Below are 16,380 nucleotides of genomic sequence, written 5' to 3'. Positions count from 1 at the left end.
TACATAAAAAGACATATAACAAATACTAGAACAGTTTATGAAAAACATTCAATTACTTTAGTGCACTTTAGTGGGCACAATCGAAACTAAAATCACATTCCCCCCAATCCAATACTGTCGGCTGATACATAAACTACGTGCGCGTCCAGTCTCGCGTCACCATCTGTCACTATCCAACTCTAAGACACATCTCCCACTTAACCGCCTCCAAGGCAGGATCGTTATGCGGCGCTGCGCCTCAGAGTCTTCATGATTTGGATATAATTGCTCTGAAGATGGCTACACAGTAGCTGAAATCGATCTGCAACAAACCGATTAAAAATTTACGACCGATGTGGCCCCTTCCTCCTGGCTTGTATGTCATTTACGCGGTCGTGGGACACGCTGTTCCTGACAGAATCAAACATTAAAGATTTGCATTTATGTTTAAGCACGCATTTGTCACAATGTTTTTCAATAGTTTTGTCCAGACTCTGTAGTTTCTGTCAACTCGTGCCAAAAACGACATGTTTTCGGAGAAAATCCTTCCTGTACCAGTGCTTTGAAACATCTTATATTCATAACAGGTACGTTAGAATATAAAAACAACATAATACGGAATTCAGCTCCATATGGCATAATCCAATATGGTGTGTCCTATGTTCTGCTTGCAACGTAAAACCGACGTTGCGCCTCATTGACCACGTTCATCTCCGCATGACAACAATCTTACTTGGCAGATCCTTCAAAAATGGTTCAAATGGCTCTGAGCACTATGGGACTCAACTGCTGTGGTCATAAGTCCCCTAGAACTTAGAACTACTTAAACCTAACTAACCTAAGGACGGCACACAACAACCAGCCATCACGAGGCAGAGAAAATCCCTGACCCCGCCGGGAATCGAACCCGGGCGTGGGAAGCGAGAACGCTACCGCACGACCACGAGATGCGGGCGGCAGATCCTTCCTTTCACCTTTCACAGTGTAGTGCTTCCACGCTGTGACGTCACTAAACTCGTCCGGCGGCACCCCCCCCCCTTCCCCCCCCCCTCGCCTCCCCCTCCCCCCCCCCCCAATGGACGCTTTTACGTCCCATGAGAGGACGCCTCATGTATCTGCACCAAAATGTTTCTCCGAAGATTCAAGGATAAATACAAAAACAGAAAGATTTTAAACGTTCAAACCGTGCCACATACCCCTTAGAGAGTCATACCTTCAGCCGGCAGTGCAAACGCACTGAAGCCATCCAACAGGCAGTGGGCCTAGGTGCGTCATTTGTGAAGAGAGCGTGTCTGCTCTGATTTATTACAGCGAACTGCGACCGTCCACGCAGAGTGCCAAGTGACGTCACCAGCAGGAAGCTCGTGCCAGAAGACAGGCGCCGCTGTTCTGTGCCGTTCTCTTTCCTTCCCATCGAACAAGAGCTGGCCTGGGTTTGGGCGCCACTCGTGTGTTCGGTGCCAAAGCGAGAAAGTGACAAACCGGCGCCGTGCCGTGGAATGGCGTCTGGATCGGCAGCAAGCACGGGCGCGCTTGATTCTCGATACTCTCTGTCTACTGGGGCTGCCACACGATCAAAGAAAATCTTAAAGAAACTAAGCGGTCATCGCCAGATTACCTATCTGATTTCTCATTCCACAGAGTCATTTCGGATACTGTTACTAGTGCCGTGCTCGAGTACGACCCGAACTGATTGAGCAGTTTACGTCGTAGCTCGAAAAATCTCGGACTTTGCTTCAACGTCTGGTTGTACTATCTCCGAGATGTGTCGCAGCGGTAATAACACACCGGTCTCCAAAATTAAAGTAACAACCAGAAATTTTGCTTGGTTGCGATTATTTTGTCGCAAAACATTATAAACAGGCGATAGTAAAGCAGAAACAATGTAAGGAATACAGAACGTAAACGACTGCAACATGCATAATGGTAGGCACCAACGTTCGTCGTGTTTTTTAATATATATATATATATATATATATATATATATATATATATATATATATATATATATATATATATATATGCAACTTAACGGATTTACACATACACTCCTGGAAATGGAAAAAGAACACATTGACACCGGTGTGTCAGACCCACAGCGGACACACCAGGAACCGCGGTGTTGGCCGTCGAATGGCGCTAGCTGCGCAGCATTTGTGCACCGCCGCCGTCAGTGTCACACAGTTTGCCGTGGCATACGGAGCTCCATCGCAGTCTTTAACACTGGTAGCATGCCGCGACAGCGTGGACGTGAACCGTATGTGCAGTTGACGGACTTTGAGCGAGGGCGTATAGTGGGCATGCGGGAGGCCGGGTGGACGTACCGCCGAATTGCTCAACACGTGGGGCGTGAGGTCTCCACAGTACATCGATGTTGTCGCCAGTGGTCGGCGGAAGGTGCACGTGCCCGTCGACCTGGGACCGGACCGCAGCGACGCACGGATGCACGCCAAGACCGTAGGGTCCTACGCAGTGCCGTAGGGGACCGCACCGCCACTTCCCAGCAAATTAGGGACACTGTTGCTCCTCGGGTATCGGCGAGGACCATTCGCAACCGTCTCCATGAAGCTGGGCTACGGTCCCGCACACCGTTAGGCCGTCTCCCGCCCACGCCCCAACATCGTGCAGCCCGCCTCCAGTGGTGTCGCGACAGGCGTGAATGGAGGGACGAATGGAGACGTGTCGTCTTCAGCGATGAGAGTCGCTTCTGCCTTGGTGCCAATGATGGTCGTATGCGTGTTTGGCACCGTGCAGGTGAGCGCCACAATCAGGACTGCATACGACCGAGGCACACAGGGCCAACACCCGGCATCATGGTGTGGGGAGCGATCTCCTACACTGGCCGTACACCACTGGTGATCGTCGAGGGGACACTGAATAGTGCACGGTACATCCAAACCGTCATCGAACCCATCGTTCTACCATTCCTAGACCGGCAAGGGAACTTGCTGTTCCAACAGGACAATGCACGTCCGCATGTATCCCGTGCCACCCAACGTGCTCTAGAAGGTGTAAGTCAACTACCCTGGCCAGCAAGATCTCCGGATCTGTCCCCCATTGAGCATGTTTGGGACTGGATGAAGCGTCGTCTCACGCGGTCTGCACGTCCAGCACGAAGGCTGGTCTAACTGAGGCGCCAGGTGGAAATGGCATGGCAAGCCGTTCCACAGGACTACATCCAGCATCTCTACGATCGTCTCCATGGGAGAATAGCAGCCTGCATTGCTGCGAAAGGTGGATATACACTGTACTAGTGCCGACATTGTGCATGCTCTGTTGCCTGTGTCTATGTGCCTGTGGTTCTGTCAGTGTGATCATGTGATGTATCTGACCCCAGGAATGTGTCAATAAAGTTTCCCCTTCCTGGGACAATGAATTCACGGTGTTCTTATTTCAATTTTCAGGAGTGTACATTACGACAGCTCGTTAATGTGCTCAGTATGGTGTGCGACCATCTGTGGCAGCAATACAGGCCTGACAACGACGGTGAATGCTGTGAATGATGTCATCAGTCTCATGTTGAGGCAATAACACAGTCTTGGAGGGTATATACTTATGTGGATATGGTGTCTATTCTTTCGGACATGTCCCAAAGAACAGACACCACTGATGACCTGCAGCCGTCTGGAACGAAATTATAATTATATGAATACCTTCAGCTGCACCGGCCGTGGTGGCCGAGCGGTTGCATGGGGGCTTAATTAAAATAGAATGCAAATAATTAAATTTTTTTTTTTTAGTCGCTGTTTGTCCGGTTACGAAGTCTCGTAAACGGTTGGCCCTGACTAGTATTTGTACGCAATCTGACTGCAGAGAACTACAACAAAGACTGAAATGAAAATTTTCATTAACACAATTAATTAATTAAGTCCCCAGCAACTATAAAACCTACGAAACCAAAGCACAAGTGTAACTGTTCTGTGTGTGGAAGTATGACTCAACGTACGCATCTGGCACGGTTCTTCTTCAACAACACAAGAAATTTTAAATATCATTTATACTGAATTAATTACAGAAAATAAAAATACCATAATTACTCAAGAGAACCAGAATTACACTCTAATCCAAGAACACAAGCCAGATGCTTTGTTGACTGAACCTGTAATGACGCATTATTTACGACATTAAAATAATGATAAATAAATCAAGTTTTGTTACCTTCATATATTGATGAAAAGCACTCAAATCATTACAATATCTCCATTGGAACAACATCTGCTGTCTATCTATCAAACAACTGCATAAAACATGGAACAACATCTCGACAAACACTGCCCACTAGCACATCTCAACACACACTGACTACTAAGAGTCCTCGACAAGCACTGCCCATTACGACATCTCAATAATCACTGCCAGTGGAGGCGGCGGAACAATACTCTCTAGCGCGATCTCTGGCGCTGTGGCTCAGTGTAGCCACCTTTCATATGCCCTTCCTCCACGGGCTAGAATTTGATGGTATTTTTGCCAGCATTGGTGGTGAAAATACCACCAAATTCGTCAAAAAAAACAGACAAAAATAAAAGATAATATTAATGCGTAAATATCATATAACTAGATAAAATTTTGGCTTTGCACTGACCTTTCAATAACCTAATATATAAAATACAGTAAGCAATACAAATTCTTTCATACATGTGACTTTACGTAATAGTTTACACAAGTATTATGTGGTTAAACAGTTCAATCAATAGCGTCAGCAATGACGAATACGTGCAGGTAAGAGTCTCATAACTTTCATAAACAGTAATACACAAAAAATCAGTTTATACAAATATGCACATAAACGCTTTCCATAGCCCAAGAAACAAGTAGTTGACAGTTCCAGCAGTAGCACCCAGCAATGGTCAACAGGTGCAAAAACCAACAAGTGACATTTTTTCAGTAGAAACAGTCCATCAGTGGCACCCAGTAATGTTGAATAGGTTCAGACACCAACAAGTAACACCATTTCAGTATAAGCAGTTCCATTAGTGGCACCAGCAATGTTGAGCAGGTGCACACAGCAACAGGTAACATCTTTTCAGTAGAAACAGTCCATCAGTGGCACCCAGTAATGTTGAACAGGTGCAGACACCAACAAGTAACACCATTTCAGTATAAGCAGTTCCATTAGTGGCACCAGCAATGTTGAACAGGTGCAGATATCAACAGGTGACATCTTTTCAGTAGAAGCAGTCCATCAGTGGCACCCAGCAATGTTGAGCAGGTGCAGACATCAACAAGTAACACCATTTCAGTATAAGCAGTTCCATTAGTGGCACCAGCAATGTTGAACAGGTGCAGATATCAACAGGTGACATCTTTTCAGTAGAAGCAATTCCATCAGTGGCACCCAGCAATGATGAACAGGTGCAGAGAGCAGTCCATAATATTCACTATCACTGATCACACTGTTCATCAGAGTTTATAAGCACAAATTAAACATGTCCTAGTGGCACCAATCATGTAGAAAAAGTACAAGTAACAGTCCATAATATTCACTATCCTAATCACATAGTTCATCAGCAGAAATTAATCATTTCTAAGTGGCACCCATTATGTTGAAAAAGTGCAAGTAACAGTTCATAATATTCACCATCACTAATCAGACAGTTCAGGCATGAACAAGTTTGAATACACATACAAATGCTTTTACACACTAAACATATAAATTCTAATAAACACAAAAATGATATCAGGTAGTTGTCATATTAACTATTACAATACACAAATAGCAGTAAACCTATAATATTTATGGGTGTCAGTGCAAGCCACAACAAACAAGTAAAATAATATTTAGGAGATAGGTTGGGATCACTTCTCTGGGATTATAAAAGGAAAACACACAAAACACACTCACTCATCTTTCATCCACATTAGTGCTACTGTGTAATTGAATAGTGTTAACTGTGTAAATGCAATTCTGTCAAAATTTTATGTTCATCATGTGTATCAAGCAGTAGTGGCAGCAATGTATAACAGTCAATAATAGTTAGTCAACGTCATAGTCATCATGTCAAGACCAATGTTTGCCAAGCCAGATCAAAATGTACGGTTGCTGAACAACTGTCAGTGAGCCAAGATATGCAATTACTTCCTCTCTCCAAAAAAAAGTATATACTGCTTAGTGATTTGACAAAGTGTGTGTGTAGACAATCTTCCTTCTACTTGAGTGTTCTAGTCTTCATCCTCCTTGTTCCATAAAGACCAACAAAAAAAATATGCTCCTCACTTACTTTACCTCTTATCCACCAAACTCCAATAATCATCAGCATCACATAATCATAATACTTCAATAATACCTCAAACTCCAATAATCATCAACTTCACATAATCTCAATACCTCTATAATACCTCTTCAATACGTTGATACATATAAACCTCAGCACCAATATCATTTACCTTACCTCTTGTCCACGAAAACTCCAATAATCATCACTTAATCTTAATACTTCAATAATACCTCTTCACTACATCGATATATATAAACCTCAGCACCAATATCATTTCACTTCCATAACAACTCTTTCCTCTAGTCAGTCTCCTCGAACAAGTACAGACAAAATCCTAGTGCAAACTTCAATTCAGCATCCCATACAATCCGAAGACACAGTGTCCACACACAACCTCTGTGTAATCCATCTGACCCAAATCTGCTACTCATTATAAATTATAAGATACATTTTGTTTACCTTGTCCATCATTAAATAAAAGAAATGCGTACATGACCTCTAACAGACTTAGTTCGAATAACTCTCAGTAATTAATTACGATTACGGAGTGTGAATGATCATAATATTTCACAGTGTGTACACCACTTCAAGAATCATGGCAGAAGCAAACATGTGGAGTATTTCTTGTGTCAAGTGTCACTTCCTATTTCAATTGCTCACGAAGAATGCAGTGTAATAACTGTCAATGGTCTAAACCTAGTGTTGGTATGTCACGTCGTTAGCTTCCTTCCTATTAGCATAAATTTATACAGCTTCCTAAAAACCTCCAGCTCATGTGACTTCTATTAAGTTTCTTGTACTAATGTCGTTCGTCGGATTATAGCAGTACATTTTCTTATCTTAAAAATATCAGGCACTGAGCGTAGGCAAAACATGCAATAGCGAGTAAATATACCAGTAGAGAACAGAATGTCAACAAGTGGATGCAGCACAATCCCTATAACGAGGCTCTGCCAAGCGAACAATCTATAATTAACACCATAGTGTAACCTAATCTCCATGTTTGTACACTGTACATCAGCAAAAAAAAAAATGGTTCAAATGGCTCTGAGCACTATGGGACTCAACTGCTGTGGTCATAAGTCCCCTAGAACTTAGAACTACTTAAACCTAACTAACCTAAGGACAGCACACAACACCCAGCCATCACGAGGCAGAGAAAATCCCTGACCCCGCCGGGAATCGAACCCGGGAACCCGGGCGTGGGAAGCGAGAACGCTACCGCACAACCACGAGATGCGGGCGTACATCAGCATTTCTACATACCAAATTAGAGTATATTTATGACAACAAAACAGAAATGTGTAAATATGCAATCCATACGCAAAGCAGCAAATAGGTATCTTACATAATAACAGGTCATTAGCATCATATCAGCATACGCAAATAAATGTTCGTATGTAATCTTAATAAGTAAACATGAAGGCGCTAGCAGATAAATCACAAAGTATAACCTACATACATAACCATATCAGCACAACTAATCAGGTGACAATTATAATTTAAATAAATAAGCACAGCAGGCACATAATAAAAAAATGTGACATCAGTGAAAAAGCATAGCAGCCAAGCGATGCATAATATATACAAATAACATTAACCAATCATTGTCAAAATCAGCTAATGTGCACAAGCACGTCGCTTCACAAGTAAATTCATAGAACATGAAATTTAGCACAAAGTATGAGTCACGTAATCGCAAGCAGCAAATTACGTCTTAAGTACGTACCTAAGTGGAAATATCTTACCTGAAAAATAAACTCAATTAACAGTTACCTTTTTTAGTTTATTACTTTTTTCTTCGAAATTACATTCTTCCTGAAATTTTCTCGATAGCAAGTCCTCTTAACGTCGGACACACAGAATTTACCTAAAGGTCTTAAATATTTTATACAACCGTATCCTGAAAAATACTGAACGTTAATAACATAATTTATGAAGTCACCATAGCTTTATACAGAATTTAATCGGAGAATTTAGACTGTGTATTTGTTTACGGCTGTCAGTGCATTCGCACTGAGCGCTCGATCAGCTGTAGGTACGCGTGACGTAGGAAAGTGATTGTTTGCGGTCAACGACTGCCTTGTGCGGCGCGCAGACTTCACTGTTGCTTTGAGTACGCGCCGCCGCCAGAACACGGCGCGGTATCCTTGTACTCTCCGCATGTTTACGTATAACTGTTGATTTCTCAAAAGTATGTCATTCCACAAAAATTTTAACGTTGCCTGTTGACATAATTTGCATTTGGCAAGAACAGATCGAATACGTTTTTCCATATTACTGAAGTAGCAATTTTCTCGTAATTTATGAAAGCATTTTCTGGGACCAAAGTGCGCATAACTGAAATGTGTAAACGAGGTGTGGCCAAATCATCCAATCTAACAAAGCGTCTAAGAAAATTACAGACACCAAGGAAACTACGAACATCACGTTTTGTGGAAGGAACAGCATAATTACGAATAGCGTCTAGTTTCTCTGGATCAGGAAGAATACCGTCTGTAGAAATAATGTGACCGAGAAATTTCACCTGAGAACGACCAAATTCAGATTTTTTTTAAGTTCACTGTAATGGCAACTCTTGCAAAGATACGTAATAAGTAATCCAAAATTTTTTTGTGCTCACTCCAAGAACGTTTAGCAATACGAATATCGTCAACATATGAAGTAATGTTGTCACGAAGATAAACAGGTAAAATTTCGTTTAAATTACGAATGAATGCTGCAGAAAATATAGTAAGTCCAAACGGTAATTTCCAAAGTCACTTTTGGGTAAAACAGTCAAATCCGGTCACTCTTTACCTACTGTCTAGATAGATGGATAGTAGAAGAATTGTTTTTATAGATGCAAAGAATAGTGAAAGAGTAGGCAGCGGTGCAGAAAACTAAAAGGGAAATAGCACCACTACAGCTCGGGGCCCTGTGAACGCTACGGCACATATTCACTTAGTATAGTGAATCCCCTGAGGACTTTAATAGCTGCACATAAATTTCAATTTGTGACTTAGTGGCACATCTGGCGGAAGTGCGTACGTAAATTGATCTAACCATGAACATGGATGTATGTCATTCTTAGAATTGCGGAAGATCTTAAATTTCCGAACAGTCAAGAAGTGTTTACAGTCAAAGTTTTCGCCTCGTGGCGACAAAGACCTACCGCGTCTGTCCCAGTCCCAAGGTCGATTATTGTCAAGTTCACGCGCCTGGCGCTCTCTTGTTGCATCTCGTAAATAAAACAAATTACTTTCTTCAAAGCCCTCTGCTATCTGTGATTCTAAATTTCTTTTGCTGTCTATTCCTACAATTTCGCCTTCAGTTTGTTTGACTTGCATTCGTAATGCCTCAAATTCCTTTTTAACGCCTTCATTAAATTTTCCCTGATTTTCAACATGTTTATTTATGTTCTGATACTCTTCGGTTTCTGCAAATGGCAATGGAGCTGTATCATCCGAATCTCTGTCCCCATTTAAACCAAGACCTGTCAATTTATCCGAAATCTCCTCAACTCTTTCCGATAAGTTTACGTCTTCCGTAAGTGTCGCAATTCGGGTTTCGGTATTGTCACATTTAGTAGTTGACTGTTCACACTGTTGCGTTAAGTCATTTGGTACTGATTCCTCAATTCTTTCAAATATTTCTTCCTTATCGTGTGCTCGTTGTAAATTTAACTCTGAAAATGTTTGTACTATCACGCGACCTTTTTCTTCCTGTTCCCTGTCCTGTTCCTCTTGTCTAATTCCTGTTGAAATTAAACTATTATCGTGAGCATTCAAAACCGTTTGTACTTCTTCTCTAATTTCTTTGTTTGATTCATCATTCGTATTTTTGAAACATGTCCCTATTCGTGAGCATAACCGTGTTGTCATTGCTTTCATCTCAGTTCTAAGTGTTCCTATCTCAGTTTTAAATTCAGATCGAAACTGTGATCTCACTGCTTTCATCTCGGTTATAATTGTTCCTAATTCTGATCCCAAATTTAATATAGCACTCATCAACTGCTCCATTTCTTCTGTCGTTAACCACGTAATCTGAGAATTTTTCGATTGTGAAAAATTTTGAACTGTTTCCGGACTATTTTCCCTGCTTATTAAATTGTTTTCAACACCATTATTCATCATACTGTTGTCCTGTGTTGGCCAGTTCGCCATGTCAACAATTTCGTTATTCTGACTATTCATCATTTTTGCCTGTTTCATTGACCGCGTAATCATTTACAAAACATAAAAAATTCGTCACTGTACGAAAATTACACACAATGACTCCTCATCTCCAACAATACGATTCACACGAAATGTCTCCCTCAAACACGATTAATCGAACAATTGAAATAATTGCACTAATTGTCAAACCCGTAGACAAGACAACAGAAATGAAATTTTGCAAAAAAAAAATACCATTAGAAGAATGACAATTACCAAATCTACACATGCAATATAGACTACAATTACTAAACTACAAATTACTACAACAATACTACTGTCTACTATTTTTACAATCAGAAGAATTCCAAGGGACGATCCGAAGCAGCGGTCGCCACGTGCATGGGGGCTTAATTAAAATAGAATGCAAATAATTAAATTTTTTTTTTAGTCGCTGTTTGTCCGGTTACGAAGTCTCGTAAACGGTTGGCCCTGACTAGTATTTGTACGCAATCTGACTGCAGAGAACTACAACAAAGACTGAAATGAAAATTTTCATTAACACAATTAATTAATTAAGTCCCCAGCAACTATAAAACCTACGAAACCAAAGCACAAGTGTAACTGTACTGTGTGTGGAAGTATGACTCAACGTACACATCTGGCACGGTTCTTCTTCAACAACACAAGAAATTTTAAATATCATTTATACTGAATTAATTACAGAAAATAAAAATACCATAATTACTCAAGAGAACCAGAATTACACTCTAATCCAAGAACACAAGCCAGATGCTTTGTTGACTGAACCTGTAATGACGCATTATTTACGACATTAAAATAATGAAAAATAAATCAAGTTTTGTTACCTTCATATATTGATGAAAAGCACTCAAATCATTACAATATCTCCATTGGAACAACATCTACTGTCTATCTATCAAACAACTGCATAAAACATGGAACAACATCTCGACAAACACTGCCCACTAGCACATCTCAACACACACTGACTACTACGAGTCCTCGACAAGCACTGCCCACTACGACATCTCAATAATCACTGCCAGTGGAGGCGGCAGAACAATACTCTCTAGCGCGATCTCTGGCGCTGTGGCTCAGTGTAGCCACCTTTCACGGTTCTAGGCGCTACAGTCTGGAACCGCGTGACTGCTACGGTCGCAGGTTCGAATCTTGCCTCGGGCATGGATGTGTGTGATGTCCTTAGGTTAGTTAGGTTTTAAGTAGTTCTAAGTTCTAGGGGACTGATGTCCTTATAAGTTAAGTCCCACAGTGCTCAGAGCCATTTGCACCTTCAGCTGCTGACGGGCGTTGATATATAGCAACGGGGACAGATGAAAATGCGTGCCCCCAGCGGGACTCGAACCCGGGATCTCCTGCTTACATGGCAGACGCTCTATCCATCTGAGCCAGCGAGGGCACAGAGGATAGCGCGACTGCAGGGACTATCTCGCGCACGCTTCCCGCGAGACCCACATTCTCACCTTTGTATGTCCACACACTATATTCGTAGTGTCCCACCGCAACACACTCATTACTCGTGGAAGACATTTTTACCATGTCCCGTAAGAGTTCGGGGAATATGTGTGCATCCGCTCAGAAGAAGAAGGTCATGACCGGTATTGCCAGAACTATATACTTATATGGATTGGTGTCTCTTCTGAAGGTGTCTGTTCTGTGCTGAAGGTGCAAATGGCTCTGAGCACTGTGGGACTTGACTTATAAGGTCATCAGTCCCCTAGAACTTAGAACTACTTAAACCTAACTAACCTAAAGACATCACACACATCCATGCCCGAGGCAGGATTCGAACCTGCGACCGTAGTGGTCGGCTCTTTCGGTTACCTTCTGTACTATGTTGTACCAGTTCTTTCTGTGTATGGTCCAAGTTCCGTCAAGCTATATTGCTCGGCAGTGCCACATCACTCGAAAGTTACTCTCGTCCTTTAGTTTTTTTCACACCAATATGTTATGTATGAATTTTAATAATAGAAATAGCTGTGCAACACGTTATGTAGTATCTTATATGGTGCAGGTAATAGGTAAACACAGCCCCTAACTAATTATCACAACCACGATTCAGTCGAATTCTCGAAGTCTAGATCGTCCTGTGCCAACGGCCTTGCCGCAGTGGTAACACCGGTTCCCGTCAGATCACCGAAGTTACGCGCTGTTGGGCTGGGCTAACACTTGGATGGGTGACCATCCGGTCTGCCGAGCGCTGTTGGCAAGCGGGATGCAACCAGACCTTGTGAGGCAAACTGAGGAGCTACTTGATGAAGAAGTAGCGGCTCCGGTCTCGGAAAGTGACATACGGCCGGGAGAGCGGTGTGCTGAGCACATGCCCCTCCATATCCGCATCCAGTGACGCGTGTGGTCTGAGGATGACACGGCGGCCGGTCGGTACCTTTGGGCCTTCATGGCCTGTTCCGGAGAAGAGGAGAAATAGTCCTGTGATCTAGTGCCGTCCTTTGGTACTATCTCCACGACGGGTCTTGTCACTAGTTCTTTATTCTTGCGATCGCGATTATAGTCGTTTTAATGTGACTTATTTCGTTTACATTGCATTAATTCCCAATTAATTTTCTTTCTTGATGTATCCGGTCGTTTTCGCCTTGTTTTGAAGGCAATTAAAGTCTGACTACTTTTTTACACATTGTATAAGAAACTATCAGCATCGATTGCGGTAATGAAACCAACCTTTACCTAGGTTCCAGCCCAAGCAATTGAGCCTTCTTCAGAAGATACACCTGATTCTATAATATGTCTCCGAGGGCATGGTCTAGGAATAAAACTAAAACAGCCTGAATAGGCGTAGTCACATTGTAAAAATGCGGTACATAGGTACTAAGTCACCACCAAGGCTTAACTTTTACACATTATTTTAATATGTGAACAGGGATCGAAATGCTCATTTGCAGCTCACTTGAATTATTATTGTCTTTAACAGCCAAATAAAACGTTGCCATGGGTTCAGAGCCGAGTAATATTTCTGAAGAATAATGTTCTTGCCTTCGACAGTTAGCTTTACATTTAAAAAATCAAAATAAATGTTTACAAATGGTACCCATAAGCTCTGTATGACAACTCTTATTGTAAATTAGTTCAAGTACAAAAAGGGTTTGTATGGTGGTGGTATTTATTACCAGTTCCAGCTGCGTTTCACGGAACTGTCAAATGTCACGTGGAGCTATAGCTTGTTCTTGTGGCAATTTTTTAAAATTTCTTTTCGATCACTGACTCTCGCGCGGCGTGAATCAAAAATGTCACGTGATTGTTCGAGCAGCTCTCGATAGTGGATCGAACTCTGTGGCGTATCGGAAAACCTCGAGCTCGTTCGATCGTATCGTTTCCCCAACTCTAAATGATACATTTCTGTTGATTCAACTATCTTTTAACTGATTTGATGCTGGCCTCCACCTTTTCCCGGCTTGCGCTAAGCTATTCTTCTCTATGTAACTACTTCACAGTATCCTCTATAATCTGGTTCGCATATCCTAATCTCTTTGTACACCTACCACTTACCCCATCCACTTCCAGCGGCGTATTTGGATACTATATCAGATGTTCCACTAACCTATGTTTTTTTCCAGTAAGGGTCATCTATTGACCTCTGTCCTCGCCCATTCTTCTCAGTCCTTCACCATTATTTAACATTCTTTGACATAATCATACTTCGAAAGTTTCTTATTGTCTAGGTTTTACTAGCCGCGTTCCAAACATGTGCTTTTAGTAATGTCTTCCTCGTTTCCATATGCACGTCTCATACCCGTAGAATATTTCGCATGTACCAAACTGCCTCTGACGTCTTCATTGCTTCATAAATCCTGAGTTATCCTGCTTTCTTTCTTTTTCAAAAAACGGTTCAAATGGCTCTGAGCACTATGGGACTTAACATCTGAGGTCATCAGTCCCCTAGAACTTAGAACTACTTAAACCTAACTAACCTAAGGACATCACACACATCCATGCCCGAGGCAGGATTGGAACCTGCGACCGTAGCGGTCTCGCGATTCCAGACTGAAGCTCCTAGGATCGCTCGGCCACCAGCGGCCGGCCTTTCTTTTTCTTCCACTACTGTGTTATTCTTAATTCTTATGTTGAGTTTAATTGCTACAGTAGCGGAAAAGTAAGAATCATTACACACATTTTATCAAAAGGTACTAGTTTCTTATTGGTGACGTATCACGACTCATAACTAATCCTCGAGGTAGTCAATTTTGGCTTTGACCTGGTAGTCAAGGGAAGGCAGGATTCGGTTACGATTGTGGACGGGGCCGTAATCAGTTACTATTGGTAGCCTTTTACAGTTACACACATTTATTTTTAAACCCGCAATTTCAGACTCAACAATAAATGAAAAACAACGTTATTAATGAAGGAATAAACAACTGTGTAAATAATAGTGTTTTCAGTGCGTTACAATTTAGCAAATCACCATAAAATACAGATACAGATAATGTTAAAAAAAAAAAAAGAGCCACTGTGATCACAGCTGAAGACCTTACACGCCAAGAATGGCAATAAATTAAGAATGTGTGATAACTCGCTGCAATTACAGCTTACAGGTATTGAAATATTAAAAGGTAAGTGTCCACAGACACAGCAGAAGTTATCAGACGCCAGGAATGGCAGTAAATAAGGTTTTAAGGCTTACTCCTAAAATACATATATCGAATTATTTTTTTCAAACCAAATGACCACAATCATGGCTGAAGGCCTTACACGCCAGGAACGGAAATTATATAAAAAATTTAGAAACCTGCTGTAAAACAGCAAATACAAGCAAAGGTTAATTAAAAGAAACAATCAACTGACCACCAAACAGATGGTTCGAATGGCTCTGAGCACTATGGGACTCAACTGCTGAGGTCATTATTCCCCTAGAACTTAGAACTAGTTAAACCTAACTAACCTAAGGACATCACAAACATCTATGCCCGAGGCAGGATTCGAACCTGCGACCGTAGCGGTCTTGCGGTTCCAGACTGCAGCGCCTTTAACCGCACGGCCACTTCGACCGGCCCAAACAGATGAAATAAGATGATGGTAACCTTGTAACACAACCCGTACACTGTTAGATTTATTCCAGAATGCGACCGGAACTATTAACTAGACGTACATAACCTTTAATGTAGGCATTAAAAGGTATGGTAATAAATAATACAATAATAAAACACAAGGACCAGTCAGAGGTAGTGCTCCAGGAATCGACTTCTGAGAAGGTCCGGAAACAAACACTTTCGCGAGCGATGAGATAGGCAGCCAAGCGTTGCATTCACTCAACAAGATGGTAACTCAGACTAGTGGCAGTCTAACGAATGACTAATGATAATCTTGCTGAAGCTACCTGACGTCCAATAAACCAAATGCACGAATGGAACAACACGCCAAAGCCGGAACCGGCGGACTGCGCTACGCTCCCAGAATACCGTGCTTAGATCGCCCGGAACGAGAAAGGAATCACTACCACCAGAATAGAAGAATCACAAACGGCCTACAATCAAGAAATCTGTCAAAATTACACGCCTTACCGGACAGCAGCGGCAAGGCGAGGAAACGTACACTGCCGTTAACTGCAGGTAACTGGGGCGTTAGCGGCCACCAGGCAGGAAAAATACCTCTGGTTGAACTTAACAAACTGTAACAAGCTGAACGCAGTAAATAGTAATAAGAAGTCGAGGAAAGCTATTCAGATCTGCTTTCCCCAAGCACTCCACTCGCTGCTCTTCGCCTCGGCGACACTACGAGCAGCAACACGAGTCCAAGTCACTGGAGAATCGCGAGATGTCACAATGGTGAAGGTTTCTCTAATTGAATTGAAATGCACTCATCTTAAAGCCTCCAGGATCTGGTTTATGACGGGGTCGTGCACCCTCGTGACCACAGCCCTTCCATCCGGCAATCCATGCGCGCCGCCAGCAGTCCCCATCTTCCTAACTTACAACTGTTACAACACCGAGTTATGGTTCAAATGGTTCAAATGGCTCTGAGCACCATGGGACTTAACTTCTGTGGTCATCAGTCCC

At 42.2% G+C, this 16,380-nt stretch overlaps 1 protein-coding gene and 1 pseudogene across 1 annotated transcript in view; both read left to right on the top strand.

Annotated features, from left to right (window-relative positions):
• Window positions 1-16,380, top strand: part of LOC126262490 (uncharacterized) — a 243,174-nt gene that overhangs the window by 110,564 nt on the left and 116,230 nt on the right. The window lies entirely within an intron of this gene.
• Window positions 12,464-12,581, top strand: LOC126263950 (5S ribosomal RNA; annotated as a pseudogene).

Source organism: Schistocerca nitens, chromosome 6 (genome assembly GCF_023898315.1).
Source record: "Schistocerca nitens isolate TAMUIC-IGC-003100 chromosome 6, iqSchNite1.1, whole genome shotgun sequence".
Taxonomy (NCBI): domain Eukaryota; kingdom Metazoa; phylum Arthropoda; class Insecta; order Orthoptera; family Acrididae; genus Schistocerca; species Schistocerca nitens.
Note: the sequence above shows the minus strand (reverse complement) of the source record. Positions and strands in the feature narration are given on the sequence as shown.